The sequence below is a fragment of the Sturnus vulgaris genome, chromosome 9 (assembly GCF_052056855.1).
Source record: "Sturnus vulgaris isolate bStuVul1 chromosome 9, bStuVul1.hap1, whole genome shotgun sequence".
Lineage (NCBI taxonomy): Eukaryota > Metazoa > Chordata > Aves > Passeriformes > Sturnidae > Sturnus > Sturnus vulgaris.
The window spans coordinates 17,423,910-17,442,057 of record NC_142251.1 but is presented as its reverse complement, the minus strand read 5'-3'; the positions used below and the strand labels follow the sequence as shown (position 1 = coordinate 17,442,057).

The 18,148-nt window shown below is 36.7% G+C and overlaps 1 protein-coding gene across 2 annotated transcripts in view; it reads left to right on the top strand.

Annotated features, from left to right (window-relative positions):
- The window catches only part of BCAR3 (BCAR3 adaptor protein, NSP family member), a 92,757-nt gene that overhangs the window by 6,176 nt on the left and 68,433 nt on the right, over positions 1 to 18,148 (top strand). Inside the window, exon 1 of one of the 2 annotated variants that reach the window (XM_088169979.1) lies at positions 13,289 to 13,360. The exons of the other annotated variant lie outside the window; for it this stretch is intronic. The gene's annotated coding sequence lies outside the window, so the exon portion shown is untranslated. Of the gene's footprint in view, positions 1 to 13,288; positions 13,361 to 18,148 lie in introns of those variants that run through there. 2 annotated transcript variants of the gene reach the window in all.

The window sequence follows — 18,148 nt, the reverse complement described above, 5'->3', positions numbered from 1 at the left end:
TCAGTGCTTCAAGACTGACAAATGTAAAAAAAAAAAAAGTTTCATATCTGTAAGCACAGTAAATTTGTTTTGGAAGTCATTTAGATATTGTGTAAGTGAATGCCACGTTGCAAGCTCTCACTGAGCCCAAAAGCAGAACACCAAACTTGGACTCTGCACTTTTACAATCTACCAGTACAACTTTTTCCCTCTTTTAACAGCCATAGTGGAAGCACGTGGAACTAAACAAGTGATTTTTATTGCTAATCCTTCCATAGTCTTTGCTCCATATTCTCCTTTCAATTTTTTGTTTCATAAAACCAGCCATTGAAGTTAATGCAACTTATCACCCAGCAGAAGTTACAATATGAAGAAACAAAAAGCTGTACATCAAAGAGTCTTCTGTGCAGACAGAGCAGACAAAAGGCTTCTTTGTGATGAATGTGCAGAGTTAGCTCTGCCACTCTAAATCAGCAGTGAATTTTCTTCAATTCTAGCATTGAAGTAAAAGAATGTCCTTTGTTCTTGTAGGGGGTTTACTTTCATTTCCAAACTGCTGGCAGGCAGTAAGCATTGACTTAGCAACACAGAAAATTAATTTTCCGTGTTCAGAATTGTGATATACTTTTATAGAGGTGTATCTGGTTTATTCAGATTAGTAATAGGGACCAGTCATTCCTGCAGCAAAGTGAAACAAGCAGCTTCCACAGTCAGAGATATCTGGAAATCATAGGAATCACTGCTAACGAGACTCCTTATTTTTTACCACACCCTCCATGGAGATAATGTTGTTGTTTGTTGTTGTTATTGCAATATATGACTGTAGTTCATTTTGGCAGTTATCTGAGTTTGCAATCACTAGGGTTTGGAATCTAGGAAAATAGTATGAAAGAGCCAAAAGAAATGCCATCACAGCTCCCATCCAAAATTACAGTGATTAGGGTAGACATTTACACCCAGACAGAGGGTCAGGGACATTTCAATCAGGTTTCACTACTAGTGGCCTTTTTTCCATAAACTTAATTATCACTTGCTTTTGTTAGTTCTGTGATGACAAGATATACCTTTGTGTGTCTAAAAAGGGGAATATGCCTTTTTAATTTACTTTCAAGGACTAATCTTATTCACAGGTGGGTTGGAAGGGAAATAGGCCCTTTTTGTATTTGGTATTAATTGCTATTTAATTGGTATTTGTTACATAGAGGCCTTGTGCTTTTTGACTGAAAGATTTTAATCTTGTTTGACAGCAAAGCAGTTATCTACCAGAGATAGCTGTGTGTTTTATGTTGCTAATAAGAATGAGAAAGAGGGAAATAGCATTTGGTGAAAGTGTGAGAAATTGTCTCTCTAGGCAGGCTGGGCAAGCAACTTTAACACTGGGTTAAAATGTAATAATGGAATCTGGTACAGAAGTTACTTTAGAATCCTTAGAAAATCTGAGAGCATAAGTGCAAAAAAATGAAGGGGCAAAGGGGAAACATAAACACCTGGATTATGGAGAATGTTGATAAAACTTTGTTAAGGGGGTTTGCTTTGGGTAGAGATTGTTTTTTCAGGGTCTTCACTTCTGCAGTGCAGAATGCATTTAGAGTGAGTGTGCAGCTAAAACATGGTAGAACATGATGAAATCAGTTCCCCAGGCTATATTAATTTCCTTCTTCATAAAATCAGAAATTCAGATTGTTTTGTTATCTCTGTGCTGGCAAAGCTTGTGTGACATACATCCAGTGTGGGAATTTACACCTGCAAGCCATATGCAGTTTAACTTTAATATATTTACATAAATGGCAGAATCATTAGTTTTCAGCTCATTAATTTTAACACTCCTGATGTGATACCTCTCTTCCTTTGGGTTATACCTAAAAGCAAATTAGCAACCTGTTGATTTACATCATGAGATATGAGTTTGTTATGGTCCCAGTAAGGAAGACAGACTATAAGGTATTGCTTAAAATACCATTTGTTGTGGTTAACACTGTAAAGGAAAAGGATAGTGTAGGTAGCTTTATTTCCTTCCCGATGCTGAGCTGTGTAGTATTGAACAGGTCTCAAATCAGAGCTCAGCACACTGGGCAGAATCTGCCCAGGGAAGGGCATCTGACATTTTGGGTTTTTGAGCTCTTGCAGGATTTTCTTAAAATAATTCTATTGTTCATGTCTGCCGTCAAACAGAAAGTCAATTCACTTAAGTACTGTTTGTTGTGCTTTTAGATGAAGACAAGGACACAGAGTCAGTGTAATGAAATACCTGTGGGCTCTTCTCCTCCAGCTGGCTGTGACCTGCAGCCAGGGGAGAGCACAGGCTGTGCGGCAGCAGCGCAGCACCAGCCTGGGCCCCCTGTGGCCATCCCTGAGTGCTCAGTGCAGGGACCTGCCCAGCGCTAACACACCTGCGGGGAGCACTCCTCGGGCAAGAGCTGCAAGTGACACACCTCGGTTTTGAGAGCACCAATGTTTCCAGGGCCGATATACAGCCTGGTGGGTGGGGAGTCATCCTAACTGGAACTTTTAACAAACTTCCATACAATCATCAATAATAATCAACATCATCATCATAGTGTAATGTGGTGCCCGGAATAGGTAAGTTTACCTCTCCCTGTTAATCTGTTGAACTCTGGAAGGATGGAAGGTGTTTTGAGCTTGTGCATAGTTTTACATTGATATGAATTAATTAATTTTGTTGGGGGCAGGAGAGGTGGTGATGTCTAGATTTTCTTCTTTCTTTCAGTTTATGAGTAAACATTTTAAAAATAATTTTTAATAAGAAATATTTTTTTAATAAGTACCCTGCAAAACTCTTAGCTCAAAGTAGGAACTTCAGTATTTCATAATAGCTCATTGGCAAATAGATGGCACATTTTTCACCTAGTTGAAAAGCAAAAATAGTAATTAAAGTGTGAAAAAGTTTACTCAACACAGTACTCAACTTCTCCTTGATTTAGGAGGAAAAAAAATCCAGCCTCACTGCTCAGTTATCCTCACTGTGATTCATCAGCTGCTGTCTCCTGGGCAGGTCTGAGTGCTGATTGGGCACAGAACTTCTCAAGGTGTGTCTTTTGTCAAGAAGCTTTTGCATTTTAAGAGCACACAGTAGACCACGATAGCCTCCTGCGATGGTAAGAACTGTTGTATGTCTATTTATTAACCTGTACGGTCTTACTGTTAGAAACAGTGCTTGGTGGGTAGTAACAAATGTGTGTTAGCAGATGTTTCCAAATCAACTTTTTGTGGATTTAAAATCTGGAAAGATTTTAATTTTGGATCCTAATTGTGACAGCTATTGCTCAGTATACTAGTAGTGATTTTTAAAATTCTGAATTAAAGTAACTATGAATATATAATAGGAAGGGTTATTGTCAAATCCAAAGAGAATTAGATTAAAATATTTTTTTGTAATGCTGTAATACTTTGAAAGAGAGAAATGTTTATAAGATTGTAGGTGGTCTGTATTTTTTTTATAAAAATTGTATGTGTCAAATATTTGCAAGTTAAGTAATACAAGGAAACTTTCTTCTTATGTTGCATTATGTTTAGGGCAATTTTAATATTTCAGAGATATGAATTGGCTTTAATTTTTTTTGTGAATTTCTCAATCTAAATTATTTGGAAGATAAAATTAATCTGATTTTCGCATATCTTTTCAGTTGACTTTGAAAAAATAAGGAAGAACCCTGAGGCAAAATACAGGGATATATTTTTGCTTTGTAATTGATAGGTTTATGTCAGCTTTACTATCAAGTAAAAAGATGCAATCACAGGGATTGAAAAGATTTGAAACGTGCTACATAGACAAGTTTGCATGTAACTATCTGTGATCTAACACTGTTGGAGGATGGCAGAAAAGGCTTTGGGAAGCAGCAGCTGCAATGCCCAGCGCTGTAATGTCTGCTCTCCTCCTTCACAGCAGCGCTGCTCAGAGCTCGGGGCACATGACTGTACTTGTTTCAGCTCCTGGAAAAATGCTGCAGTCATGGCACAAGCACCAACTTCTTTGTGAGGGATGATACATAGTAAAAGGAGAGTTTCATTTTAATATTACATTGGTAAAAAATTAATTTTAGGATAATGCATAACTGAAAACAAAGAACCTTTTAAGGATAAATGATTTTAAAAGTAACTCTTTCACCAAACTCAAAACCACAAGGGCTTTGCAGATACTCAGACAGAAGTTTCTTGCTATTGAATTACATGGATTGGGTTCTAGTGCTTCAGCATATTTCTTGGTTTTAAAAGATTCTGTGCTTTACAACTGTGTGCTTTAGAATCGTAAGATTCTTTGTTTATGTACATGATGAGTGTCTCCACAGTTAGGAAGGTTAGAGTGGATTTTTTCTCAGAATTTTAACTCTGAGCACCAGTCAACACAAGAGGGTGCCGAAATGCTGGTAAAATAGTGTTGTATACATAATATACTTTGGCTAAACATGGTTGTTTGATCTCTCCCAGCCTCTTCTTGTTTGCATAAACACCTCCGTGATACTGTAATACCAGAATGCCCCTCTTTCTCGGTGTTCTTATAATGACACCAAACACATTCTTCTCAGCAGCAGCTGGCACCATCAAAGAAAGATTTTTCAGTATGCAAATAAACTTAGCTCAGCAGCAATTTATGTAATTTATGTCATGTTCTTGTCTTGCTTGTGCTGGCTTTAGTTCTATGTGTGCAGGGGTCAGAGACTGGTTTTTATTTCTGTGCGCCATGCTATCAGCAAAGGAGGAAGGTAGCAAGAACTTGGAATTTCATTAATCATTCTTGGCAAGACCCTCATGGTGCAATTAATTTAACCATTCCTGTATTTATGGGATGTTTTTGTCTGGGCTGAAGCTTTAAGGGTCCATGTGTGTCCTACTCCTCAAGCTCATTTCCTCAGTCTTGCAGTCAGGGTGCTGCAACACAAGAAGAACCCAAGTGCAAGTACTATCGATAGAGACAGTTGCACTTCATGAGGTTAGAAATTTGATTTCAGGAAATTAGATGTCATGCCTTTGTTGCTTGGATGGCAAAATTGTAAGATACTCTAAATTACATATTTTTAGGTGGGTTTTGCTTTCAAAAGTTGAAGTGTGCCATACCTTACAGTCCCTACTGCTGAATAATCACACTGTATTTCTAGAGTTGGGTGTAGTTCATCAACCAGCTAGGGAAAGATACAGCTATCTGGCTAAAGAATACTCTCAGAAAGTATTTGTCAGATTGGAGTCCCAGAAAATCATTCAGCAGTTTACAGTGATTGTAATGATGGATCACATTAGTGAGTGTCTGCTGTGTGCATGTGCATTCAGTCAAGTGTTTGTAAAAGAGCAAATGCTTCTTTGTGTCTTCCTCTTTGGTCATATGCAGTAATAAACTGAGTTCATACAGCAAACTTCTAAGTCTAAACTTCTTGAAAACAGCCATTAATTTCATGTCCATAACTTTCTCTATCTGTCCCAGCAGCTGATTGCAATCACCAGTGCCAGTGTTTGGACACTCATGTATCTGATTTGTTGCACTGAAGTTCCACATCTCAGTGCATTATTGGTTCCTGCAGTAAACGGCACTCACAAATTGTGCAAGGATTGTGTCATCCTTTGCTGTGGGTTACATGGTTTGAATTATAATTAGATGCCAGGCTAAGTACTCTTTTTGTCATATAAAAGGATTTCTGAAAAAAAGGAAAATAATCTAGTCACTGTTGGAGTCTTTTCTGTATATTTTTAATGAAAGGGCTGTCACTTTATTTGATGGAGTAGTGTCTTCAGATTAGTGCTGCTTTCTTAACTGTGTCTAATCTCATTTGATTTAAGCATCATGGAATAATTTTAAAAATCAATGTAGCATCGGTTTGTTTTGAAGTCAAGGAGGGGGTTAGCAAATCAGTAAACATCAGTTCATCATCATGTTTAATTAGCTAACATCATGTTTAATTAGCTAACAGGAATTTTCTGAAACCATTAAACAGGATCTTAACAAACAAATTTAATGTAAGCTTATTAATTTATAGTGAAATTCTGGTGTGGAAACTGAAAACTTTAAATCTGACTCTGTTTTCCTTTATATAGAAATTACCAAACAATTTGTCTACATAGTTTTCGTAGCTCCTTCAATAATGTGAAACATTTCTTTTAGTCCCCTTCCATCAACCTGTGAAGTTGAAAAGATTAATATTTGTCTCCATCTTTAGATCATTTGCAAGAACTAAAAGAGCATGAAAACTCAGAAATTCCTTTACATATGAATATATCAAATGCAAATACGTGAACTGTGCAATGTTAGAGCAGTGACCTTCAACCAGACTCTAAGTCAAGAATTTCTGTTTCCAAGGCTTCTCATTCTTGCTGAGTATTTTCCTGGCATAATGTATGGATCTTTTGTGATGTGTTGTTTGCTGGAGAATGAATGGAGGCCCTCTGGCTCATTTATCCTTCTGTCTCACTTGGGATTTGTACTATTTTGCTAGAAAAGAATGTCTAGTGCTCTCACTTTCAACTCTAATCCCCCCATCATTAAGCTTGCTGTAGTAGCTCCCCGTTGCGTAACTGTTTTCTCAGCTATAGAGCTTAGTGATGGTTTTGAAAAGTAGCTAAGAATTACAGGATATTGTATACTTGTGCTTTTGAAGCTCTCCATCATAAACATGTTATATCTTAGAATAAGAAAAAAACCTCTGTTTTCAGTAATTTTATTTCACTTCCTCCATGCACTTTCTTTTTTCAGTTTGGTTTGTCTCTTTTTGTATTGTCCTTGTCTCAAACAGTTGAAATGAGGGCCAGCTGACACCTTGTCCTGACACTGACATGAAAGCTGTAGTAGACTGAAAAGCACAGTGGAGTGTTTTGGTTTGGTTTATTGGGGTGTGGAGAGTAAAAAAAAAAACTCACTTTGTATGCAGGCAGATACCATTTAAGAAGAAAAATACTATTACTAAATATATCTGTCTTGATATCCAAGTTAAGGAAATTATTACTTACTGTAAGGTAATTTGGGATTTTTTTCATTGCAATTCCCCCCTACTAGTGTTTTTTTTTTCTTACCCTACATTACAACTGCTGCAAATATTAACAATTTTTTTCAAATTGCATACCTCTGCTGTTAACTTTCCCTTAAGACTTGCCAAAATAAAGCTATTTAAAAAAATGCCTTGAGGACAGCATCTCTTTGCAGGAATTCAGAAGACAACACACCAACTGATGCAATTCAACTATGGAATTTTTTTTTATAAATGGGGAGAAAAATTATGTATTTAGAAAATAGAAACCTATTATCTAGGCAACTCTTGATCTACTTCTAGAGCTATTAGCATGTTTACAGACTCTACCACTAGTGAAACTGCACTATTGCTCATGTAACAGTAGGGAAAAAAAACAATCAAGGAAAATTTTAGTCATTCTCACATGGCAGCTTTTTCTCTAATCGTGTTTTACTGCAGGCTTTCAGCTACTAATTTTGGTCTGTGTTAGATTCCTGTTCTCTATTCTTTTTACTCTCCCTATTTACTTCAGCTAAAAATTTTCTTGATGTCTTTTCATCTCACTGGTTTTAGCTGCTGCTTTTCTTCCTCTTTACTGCATCTCACATTTATCTGTCTCTGTCTTTCTTATTAATACCAAGTTTATTTCCTTCTTTTTGAAAATACTATTAGAAGGATTCTCTAGAAGCAGAGTCCATGAAACTGTAAGAGGAAAAGTGAAAATTTAAAGGATAAAATAGCTTGAGGAGCAGGATAAAGTAAGTTGTTTAGTTATACCAAGAGAGAGAACTACTTCAAAAAAACTGCAATACGATTTTAAAATATCAGAATCAGCAAAAAATAGTTTAGGAAACTAATCATATTACTTTGCTCATGAAGTTTGGGGACCATCAATAAGTGCAGTGCTCTTGACAGGTGTTCCATTGTTTTCCATGTACAAGTTCTGTACACCCATGCCCAGCCATGTCATTAGAACTGAGAGCAGAAAATTTCCATATAATGTTAAATATTGTATGGAAATATTCATTTATATTGTAGTTTAAAGTACTTGAGGCACTTTAATATAGTTCTTTCAACTATATGCTTTAGTACAATGACAACTGTGTTACAGCTTCGTGCACTTCCTTCATCAAATTTCTAGATTTATCAGTGTGACTTTTAAAATTAACATAGGTACTTGTGCTAATAAACTGTGGGTTTGACAGTACAATGCTGTCAGCCTTGAAACACCCTTACCCACCTGCTCCAGCAGAGATCAGACTCTGCTCCTGCAGGAAGCCTAAGGCAGGCTCGCTTGAGCAAGCCCTCCAGGACAGGAGATGAGCTGTTCTGGTTTAGTTCCATTTTGTGGGATACTACTGCTGATGTGCAAGTCCGTGTTATTTTTGCATGCAGATATACTTTGTATTGTAAACACTTAGAATATCTTGGAAATAGATGAGGTATTAAATGAAGGCAAATATATCAAGGCAGAGCTGCTCTTACCACTGCAGAGTGTTGTAACTGAGCTGTCTTTGTCTTTTACTCTTCTAATGTGACTATATGAAGCTTCAGGCATAGAGCAGAGGAAATGTATAAAAAGTTAAACTCCAATATTAAAAGCACTGAAGCTCTCCTTCCAGTTTGCACATGATACACTATAAAATTTGTGATGAGTTTATCTGGTAATTGCAGGATTACAGCCAAATACTACAGGTAGAAGCCCAGTGCTTCAGCTGCAATGCATCAAACTAAGATACCTGTGCCACTGAACGGGTGTTCAGATACTGCTGCAAATTAAGGGCTTTGCTGAAGCAATCAGCTTTGCTCTGAACCTCAGCTGAGATCCTCTAAGTTACACTTGAGAATCGAAGTTCTGCTGGAAGGTGTCCTGTCCTGCAGCACTATAGATCATCCTGTCTCTGCACTTGTGCTGTTCTTGGAGCAGATTGCTACAGAATATGGTGAGGCAAGGCTGGAGAGCTTCTGAGGAAGAGGGTCAGTGCACAGCAGTGTCAGTAGGAGCTTGTCATGGGGAATGCTGCTGAACAGAAGTCAGCAGGTAAGGAAAGCTCAGTGGTCACGACTGAGAAATCAACAGAATCCAGCCTCCATTTAAGGATGGTTCATGGCTTGAATGCAGTAACCCTGTATCACAGAGTAGGAGGGAAACAGGAAGGGACTGGAAAGAAATCCTTTGTGCTATCTGCAGAAATACCAATAAAAATGGTATGTAGACAGATTTGGTAAGGAATTAAGCTTGCTACCACAAAATTAATTAAAAATACTCTGAACAAATTTGAATTGGCATTGCAAGTTTAGACTGGCTCAGCATTTTGTTTTATCTACCTGTGGTGCTTTTTATCTGTCTCTAGTATTCCTGGCACTGCCTATACCATATCTTCAAAGGAAAAGGAAGTAGTTCTTTGTTTATGAGACCTGTATTTACAAAAATATGACTAGGAGCATTTTTGCATGTAAGCTCAGATGATTCAAAGAAATTCCTGACTTGCTAATAGGGTTTTCTCCAGCTGGAACCTAAATGTTTTAACATGTAAACTTGTTAGCTGTTTGGGCCCAAAGATGAGTTACAAACCACGTTACTGCTTTTTCCATATACAGTCACATGTAAGTAAAGGATCCGTCTGACTCTTACAGACAGATTAACTTACCAAGAAAGTTGGTGAGGTTATGACCCATCTTGCCCTTTATGCTGAGCTCTCTGTAAAGCACCTTCCTATATATTACAATTTTTAGCCCATTTTTTTGCCCAACTTTTAGTGATACTTGTCCATTTTTTTATTGCTAGTTGTCTCAGTGTAAGTTACATAGTATTGTGGGTTCTAGCCTTACTGCCATGTACACAAGGATGTTCTGTTTAGAAAACAGAGAAAACATCAATCTGAAATTAAAACCGAATTTATATTAAAACTTCATTTGTTCCAGCTTTGTGCCCAGTGCCTTACAGAATCATTCTCATTGAATACAATAGTTTAATTTAATAAACCTGTTTATTTGATCTTGACTACCTTAAAGGTCTTTTCCAACCAAATGATTCTATGATTATTGATCATCTTCAGGAAATGCACTGTTTTTCTTTTCCTTTTTAATGATGCATTGATTAAAAAGAAACGAATCAGCAAGTGATTTTACTTTCTGAGGATATCGAATTTACTAATAAATTATTTTTAATTTCAAAGTTAAATTTTTTTTATTGCTTATCATGCAGCTTTTTGAATCTGGAGCTAGCAACTAACATGTCTACTCCTAACCCCTAACCAGTTCTTATCACTTTGTTATAAAATAAAAATCTACAAAAATGAGTGCATAAATAGATAGGAAAATGTACCGGGCATGACTCTGTGTCTTGGAATACCAGACTAGTGAGAGGAGTGAGAAGCAAAGAGCAGGAAGGAGAAGAGAAATCTTCTTGATAATTACACAGTTCAGGAGTTGACAGCAGCCAAGCACTAAGAATATATATACACAAGAGCAAAGGCAGCTTGCAGAGTAAAAAGGCTCAGGACTACTAAGCTCTTGCAGAAAAGGAGAAACCAGGCTCAGGTAAACTCAACTTTTTGGTCTAATCCCTTTCAATGCAAAATCAGCTTGGCTTACTCAAACCACTTTTATCAGTGTCTTAAGGTAAGAAAATTGATTTAGCACTGGGGTATGTGAGAAGTGCCACCATAGTCCTTCCTTTTGTTACACTGCAAAAACTGCCACGTGGATGCAGAATGCAGTACAACTTGAGAGCATATTTGTCTGTTGGTCGTGGTTTAGCAAACACACCTGTGATGTATTTTGTTATTTCTGCTGCCAGTTTAGTTCTTATCACAAGTCAATTTTGGTAGATTAGATAGCATTCAAATCCTAGAGTTAATTAGTCATGTGAATATCTCAGCCTTCTAAAAAAAAAGTGTTACTTGTAGAACAATTTGTAGAATTTCTTGAAAAAAAAGACCGAAGTTAACCATAAAGTTTCATATACCAGAAGGTAAATAAAAAGAATATTAAAAAAAATTGTGGAGCTTTTTCAGAAGTTCTGTGTCTCTGAGCAGCCTTATTAAAAAAATATGACAGTCCTACTATTTCCTTCCTATTCTGAAGAGCAGAAGTTCTGAAGGGGAATGTATTAAATGATAAAATATTTCAGAAACCCATTGCAGTAACTAGTAGTTATAGAACTCGAGAAAGAGCAGATCCAGGACCACGACCTATTTTAAAAAAACACACACTGTGCAGGGGCACACTTTTGTATTTTCAGTAAAATAGGACCATTTCTTGTATCCAGTTTAGCATCTGACCACACAAATAGTCTTGGTGCAATGGAGGTGAGGAACTTCTGGGTTCATGTGGCTGAGGAATTGAAAGAGCAGGACTGGAATGTTGAAGTTGGATCAGTCCACAGTAAAATTTTAGCATAGAATCACAGATGTAAACTCCTTTCTTCTTCATCCCCTCTCCCCACAGAGAGCTTAGCGTGCTAGCTTTAATCAGATTTCTGATTATGTGGCATATGTATTTACAGTCTGTTACTGTTGGGTGCATTATAGGCTCTGGCTGTTCAAGCTGAGAAGCAGCTGTGGAGTCTTTTCAGCAGTGAATGCTGGCTCAATTTCAGCACTGAACTAACACTGCTTGTGCAGGTAGGATGAATCCCCATCTAGCTACAAAAGACCACACAGACATACAGAAAGAGGAAAGATTTACTGGACTGTAGTGACCAACACTTTCTGTTTAAGGGTTTGATTATCTTAGTTCTATTTATTCAAGTCTGATCACATAAATACTGTTACAATTAGCTCTAGCCTTCTAAAGATTTGCTAAATTGCTTGTACTGAATGTATTTGGAGATTTGTACTAGTACTTTCTGGTGACGTGCTAGGTTCATTAATACTTTGTCACCTCATTGCTGTCATATCACCTGCATTAAACACAAACATTTGCCATTTCTGGGAATCAAAAAACACACAGTAGGTTCATTTTTATCTTAGACCAGTGGCAGGAGAATGTACAATGACTAACCTGGCTGTAGAGACAGAGTTAGTGAATTGCCCATGCACTGGGTCAAGTATTGTTATGATCTGTATGAACAAAGTGACACTTTCAAAATTCTTTGACCTAATTTGTATTAGTGGAGCAGCTTTGTGCCACATCTGCATTCTGTGTCCAATGTAAGAACATTTGCATGAGTTGGACCAAAAGTCTCTTCCTAGGACAAACTTTTGCTTACACAAGTGTTGTAAGAACGGAAGTATACAGGGATATTTACTACCCCAGCATGTCACCACAGCTGTTAGTAATTCATCCTGTAAGAATTTTCAAAGATCTTGGTTGTGTATTTCTTTGTTTTATAAATAGATTTTTATTTGTTGTTTTATCTGCATAGACCATCTTTTAAACTCATTTATCCTTTTGCTACCCAGGACATGAGTGACATTATGTTCCCCATTGAATAAGACTGTGTGAAAAATTGCTGCTTCTGTTTTAGAACTTTGGCTTAGTAATTGAAAATATGTTGATGTTATGAAATAGAGAAAGTTACACTCCTGTATGTAAGGAAAATAAATGAAGGGTGGTTAGTCTATGCCTTCCATAAGCAGTTCATAAAGAATGATGAACCACTATCTTAGTTGTTTCTTGTAAGCTACTGATGATAAGTCTTGATGTCCCACCAACTGAAAATACCTGATTTGAAGTTTAACATAAAGTAGCTTGATGTCTGTGGCATTTTTTTGTGAGATGTCTGGCATAAAAATCTGCTGTGTGGTTGCTGAGTTGCTGAGTCAGTATGTATTTAACTCCTGATTGGTACTTTGTAGACTATTTATCTTTACACAAATATTGGCCAGAACAGCATATACAAGTTGAGTAACGTTTTGTATTTGTTTCTCTGTAGTCTGCAACAGATTTGCTAAATGTTGGGTTGACATAAAAATCCATGTTAGAAGTATCCCTTCAGTGCCTAGACTGCCAACAATATTTATGCTAATAGTTTCTTTTCAAAGAATCCAATATCCTTACATCCTTCACAACAGTTTCTCAAAATTTCACCAAAAATATTTTGGATTTAAAACAATTTGAACAAGGCAACATGAAGCAAACCAGGGACTAAAATAAATGAATTAGAGTATTGATAGCCTGTTTAGCATTTTACGTGATAGTGCATATTCCTAATAGCTCTGTCTGCTCTGAGCTATTCTGGTAAAACCACTCCTCTAGGTTCAGGCTGAACAGCATGTGTAATGTCTGTGACAGTCTGAGCCTTGGAGATGGAATTGGGTGAACAGAGTAGTCTATTCAGATAAGTGTAGGGGATTCATTCACATGGAAATCATTCCTGGCACAGTTGAAACAAAGTATGAGTGGAAGAGGAAACAAAAAGGAGCCACAGCGAGCTGCACTCCCAACACCACTAAATCAGCAGAGCTTCATTGTTCACCATAAATGTAAGTTACTTTACATCACATCAGTCTCACCCACAGTTTTAAGAGATCGTGGTGACACATAGTCCTACAGTAAAAGATTGCTGTAGGTTAATTTGAAACCCGATTCTCAGCTATGTGTAGAAACAAGCAAGCTTTAAAGTGAAATTATTTTCACCTTCCTTAAAAGCCCATGGATGTTTTTCTATAGTACTGAACTGTTGGATGAGATATTCAGTAGAGGGTAGAAAAAGTTCAGAGCTAGGTAGTACCAGCCAAAAGTAGCATGATACCTAAATCTGTATTTTTCTGAATTTTGTTGTGTCAGATATGCTTCCACTAGGAGGAGTTGTCATCATATCCTTACCCTATAAGATTATCAGACTTGTGCTTTAATTTAACTCATTTGATGAAAATGGGATAGTTCACAATCTAACTATAAACAATCTATAAAGTTCACCTATGTCTACCTAGCTTGTAGTACGTAAACTGCTAATTAGTAGCAATCTAAATATGAAAAGAAGCTTGCAGTTTATTATCCTACAAGCAAACTTATGTCTGTCATTTGCATTATGGCAAAAATTAAATTTATTTCTTAAATATTATAATTCATTTTCAATTTTACATTTTCCGTAGAACTTTCAGAATTTCAGAGTTTTAAATTATGTTTTAATAGTCACAGGGGAAAAGCTTGAAATGAAATGCCTACAAATTCCAAGAAAGAGGAAAGAAGAGTATAAGTTAAATCTCATATGTAACACAGTCTCAGGATTTTTTTTAGTACCTTTTTTTGTTTAACACTTATATTGCAAATACTGATTATGACTTTTGGTTTAAAAGTTTCGATGGGACATTCTTTAATTTGTATTTTGAATGTAATAGGGTCACTGCTTGAATTTAAGTGCTTGTTTTGATCTGTTTGTGAATGAAGTGTTGCAAGATAGTGGTATATTTGGTGGTACACAGTTTTGCATTGTATTTGCTACTGGTTTCCTGTACTCATCTCTTTTCAACAAATCATGAAAATATGATTCTAGTAAAATGTGTTTTGGTCAGTTTTCAGTGATATATTTCTGCATAGACCCCCATGGGATAAAGAGATAGAGACCTTAATCATGCCTGTCCTTTCATTAAGAGAGAAAGGGACTGTTTAAGAATACATCAATTTGGTATGATTAAAAGACTTTCAGATTATTCTAGAGAAAAAAACCCCAGATGCTGAACCTCTTGGGTATTACAAACCAGAACTGAAATTTTCCATGCAGCTTAATCATTTCTCCTGTTCAAGGGCCTGATTTTTGCACTGACTCAAAAAGCTACAGTGACTTAGAGTGCTGCCGCTCCCTAGAGAATTACCAACCTTTTTACTGTAGTTGTTCCCAGAACAGAGTTGGCCAAAGTAAGGAGTCTGTGCCCCACTTTATGTTGCAGTCCAAGATACATGAAAGGGTTTATGTTTGCATGTAGACTCTGTTCTGGATGGCAGAGGAATCCACAACCTGTAGCAAGATTTGACTGGATGCTTCATGTCTCAAATTTTCACTTTTGCTGTATAAACAGCTCCTTGTGATTGCTTGCTTTGTGGCATTACAATCTTTTTTGTGGATGTAGAGAGAAGGAAAGAAGACACCTGAGTTGACTTGAAATAACAGCCTCTTCTTCTGGATCATTTTCTCTACATGCTCAAGTCTCTCTCACTTTTTTTTTTTCATTATTTTCTTGTGTATTTTCTGCATGTTATAACAGGGATTTATCAGAGATACTACTTTGATAATTTTATTTCTTTATTTTGTTAAAACATCAGCACTGTAAGAACATAAGCCTCTTTTTACATTATGTTCTTATGCTTTCTTCTTCCCTTTTCACCCTTGATGCCTTGTGCACGAGATTTCTGCATAGGTCACATTCCCATCTATGAAACTTTCTTACTTAGGTAGTTCTTCCCTTGTAAGATGTTTTGTCATATAAGTCTAGAGTTGGAATCTGATTGTACTAATATTACACAACGAGTTATTGTCACTTACTGCTTTTCATGCAGAGCATCAAGATTTTGCATATTGTTCCTATCTGAAAAAAGAATGGAGATTATCTGCTTGTGATGTCATTCCAGTTTATGTGCAACATGCCAACATACCATCTGTTCCTGTGAATACAGACAGAAAGGAATTTTTGGTCCTAGTTTCCAACTCTTTTTAGCCACAATCCTTGGCCCAATAAGTGCTTTCTCTGATGATTAGTGCACAGTACCAGTATTTGTTTGATCAGTGTCTGACACTTTGGTTCTGCTGCTGGATTGCTTTTCAGGTATTTCTGCTGTTTCTGTCTCTTGCCCCATCTTGTGGGAGTCTTTGCCTTTTTGCTAGCAGAAAAGATGGACTTGGCTTTATAATATAAATTAGTAAATGCATTACCAGCCTATGGCTTTATTAGGTTAGGAGAAACTTGTCCAATTCTTAACTGCAAAATTTATTTAAGACAGTAACAAGTGTCATGGAAATTACCATTACCGTAGAAACAAATCTCAGAGAAGAAGGTTACTTTTTTCACTAAAATTTTAACACTTCTGTGGAGATGAAGCAAGCTTTGGGTCATTGACTGATACCTTCTGGCTTTCCCACTCTACCTTTAGTATTCCTTTTACAAAACAGTTATCTTTTGAGATTTTTCCAAAATACACAAAATACTGGCCAATTGTTTAAAGAAGAGAGAGGAGAAATAGAATTATGACGTGGTCTGCAAAAGAGGAGGTAGATTTTTTTTGTATTATGGTAAGATCTCTGAGATGTGACATCACAAGCTTCATGACCACTTCCAATTTTTTTTAGTTTTTCATTCTACAGCATTCAGAAACTGGCACTCAAATGGCAGAAACTTTCTGCCACTCAAACATGCATTACAATACAACATTGCTGAATGAATTGCTTAGTCAAGCACAAATAGTTGTCGTCAGCAAAGGGGAGCAGACCTTTGGTCAGCTATTACTCAGTGCCACAACACAGGACCTGAGGTGTACATGATGTTGCACGGAAAGGTCAGATTTATTGAGGCTGTAACTTAGAGGGTTTGTTGATTTCATTAATGACAGGAAAGATAAAGGGACATTTGAAGTGGAAGTACATCAGAATCTATCTGAAAACAAAACTGATGGGCCTTTCATTCAAATTAGGAAAGCATACCCAGTTCAAGTGATTAAAAACCTTAAGAAAATTTACTTGGGCAAATGTCCAATAAGTCAATTTATACTAATAAATTATTTTGTCACAGCAGGAGGCTAGTTTTAATCTGGAAGTATGATCCAAGTCAATTTTGCTGAAATAGAAAAGGCACAATAAGGGAAATGACTTTCCAGATGAGATGAAATTGCTGGCTGTGCTGACTCACAACGGTAATTTTGTTGGGGCAGGATTATACCATGATATGTGGCTTGATCCTTGTCATATTTCTGCCTGAATCCCAAAGGGAGACTGAAAAAGGAACATTAATTACTGTGCCTGGAATACTTAATATAACACAGTGATTTGGAGTTACTCAATCGTGGTGCCTTTGTCATACAAACATACATACTTTTTAAACATTACAGTGATGGTGATTTGCCAAAACCATAGCTGAAGTAATAATCTGATGTTACATATTACTTGCCTTGGGTTTGCAGTATAACAAGCCAACGTCAGCAGCAGCATCTTTTAATGGTTCTGGGATGCTGTGCTAGAGGAAAGAAGCAATGACTTCTCAGTCTAGTAAAGCATTGTAGTGTGAACAATTGGATTTAAAAGCTGCATATAAAACACCTTTCTCTGTGTGTTTGCATCACGTGTGCCCCTATATGGATGACTGCAACTGTGAGTGAGAATGCAGGAAAGCACTCTGAAAGTTCAGTTTGATAGATCAGAGAGCCCTGCTAGGAATCTCCCATTATTACTAATTTCATAACTTTTTAGCAGTAACTTGATTGCATAAAAGCCCCTGAACAGGTGGTGGTCAGAAATAGAATGATACAAAGCTAAGTGGGATTTAAATTGTTTATTTTTATGTGAAAACCCCTGAAATACCTTGAATGGTATAAATTATGTGGCTAGTTCTGTAAGACCTTCCATGAAAGGCGTCCAGGATAATTTCACTCCTGAGTTTGTTAAGTAATAACAGAAGTATAACTAAATAAATAGAAGCAAGTCATGTAGCCTTGGTGGTTCTATCTCAAAAATCTGGTGACCTGACTAAACCTATAATGATCTCTTTTTGTAGGTCCTTAGATGTACAGGAACTGACAGTGTTTAGAATAAATAAATAGAACAGAGATCTTGTATTTCTCTGCAATACGTGCTGTCATTTTTTTTTCTTCCTTTCCTTGCCCTGGAAAGGAAGGGTATTCATTTCTTAGTAGGGAAAAATATGCGCCCAAAATCTTCCACACACTTTGTCAGTGTGTTCATAATCATATTTTGCATCTTAAAAAAATTGGCATTACTTGCCTTAAGGAAAAGTTGATCCTGTTGTCAGAGATAAATAGTGTAAAAGTAGAACAATAGGAAACTCCCTCTGCCTACAACCACATCTCATAATGATCTATTTAGTGGGTTTTACAATTTATTTTGCAATTCCATTTTACTCTTAACCTTGCTCAGGCTATGAATATTTCTTGAGTCCTGACCTCTAGGCTGTACCCAGCATCCAATGAACAGTGTAATATTGGTTACATAAAAGCTATTTGAGTTTATTCACCAAAACTACCATTAGCAGAAAGACCAGAAAGGCAATTAGTTGCCCTGTAAGAGAAACGGAATTTTTTTCTCCTTCAGCTGTAGGAAAAAAAAA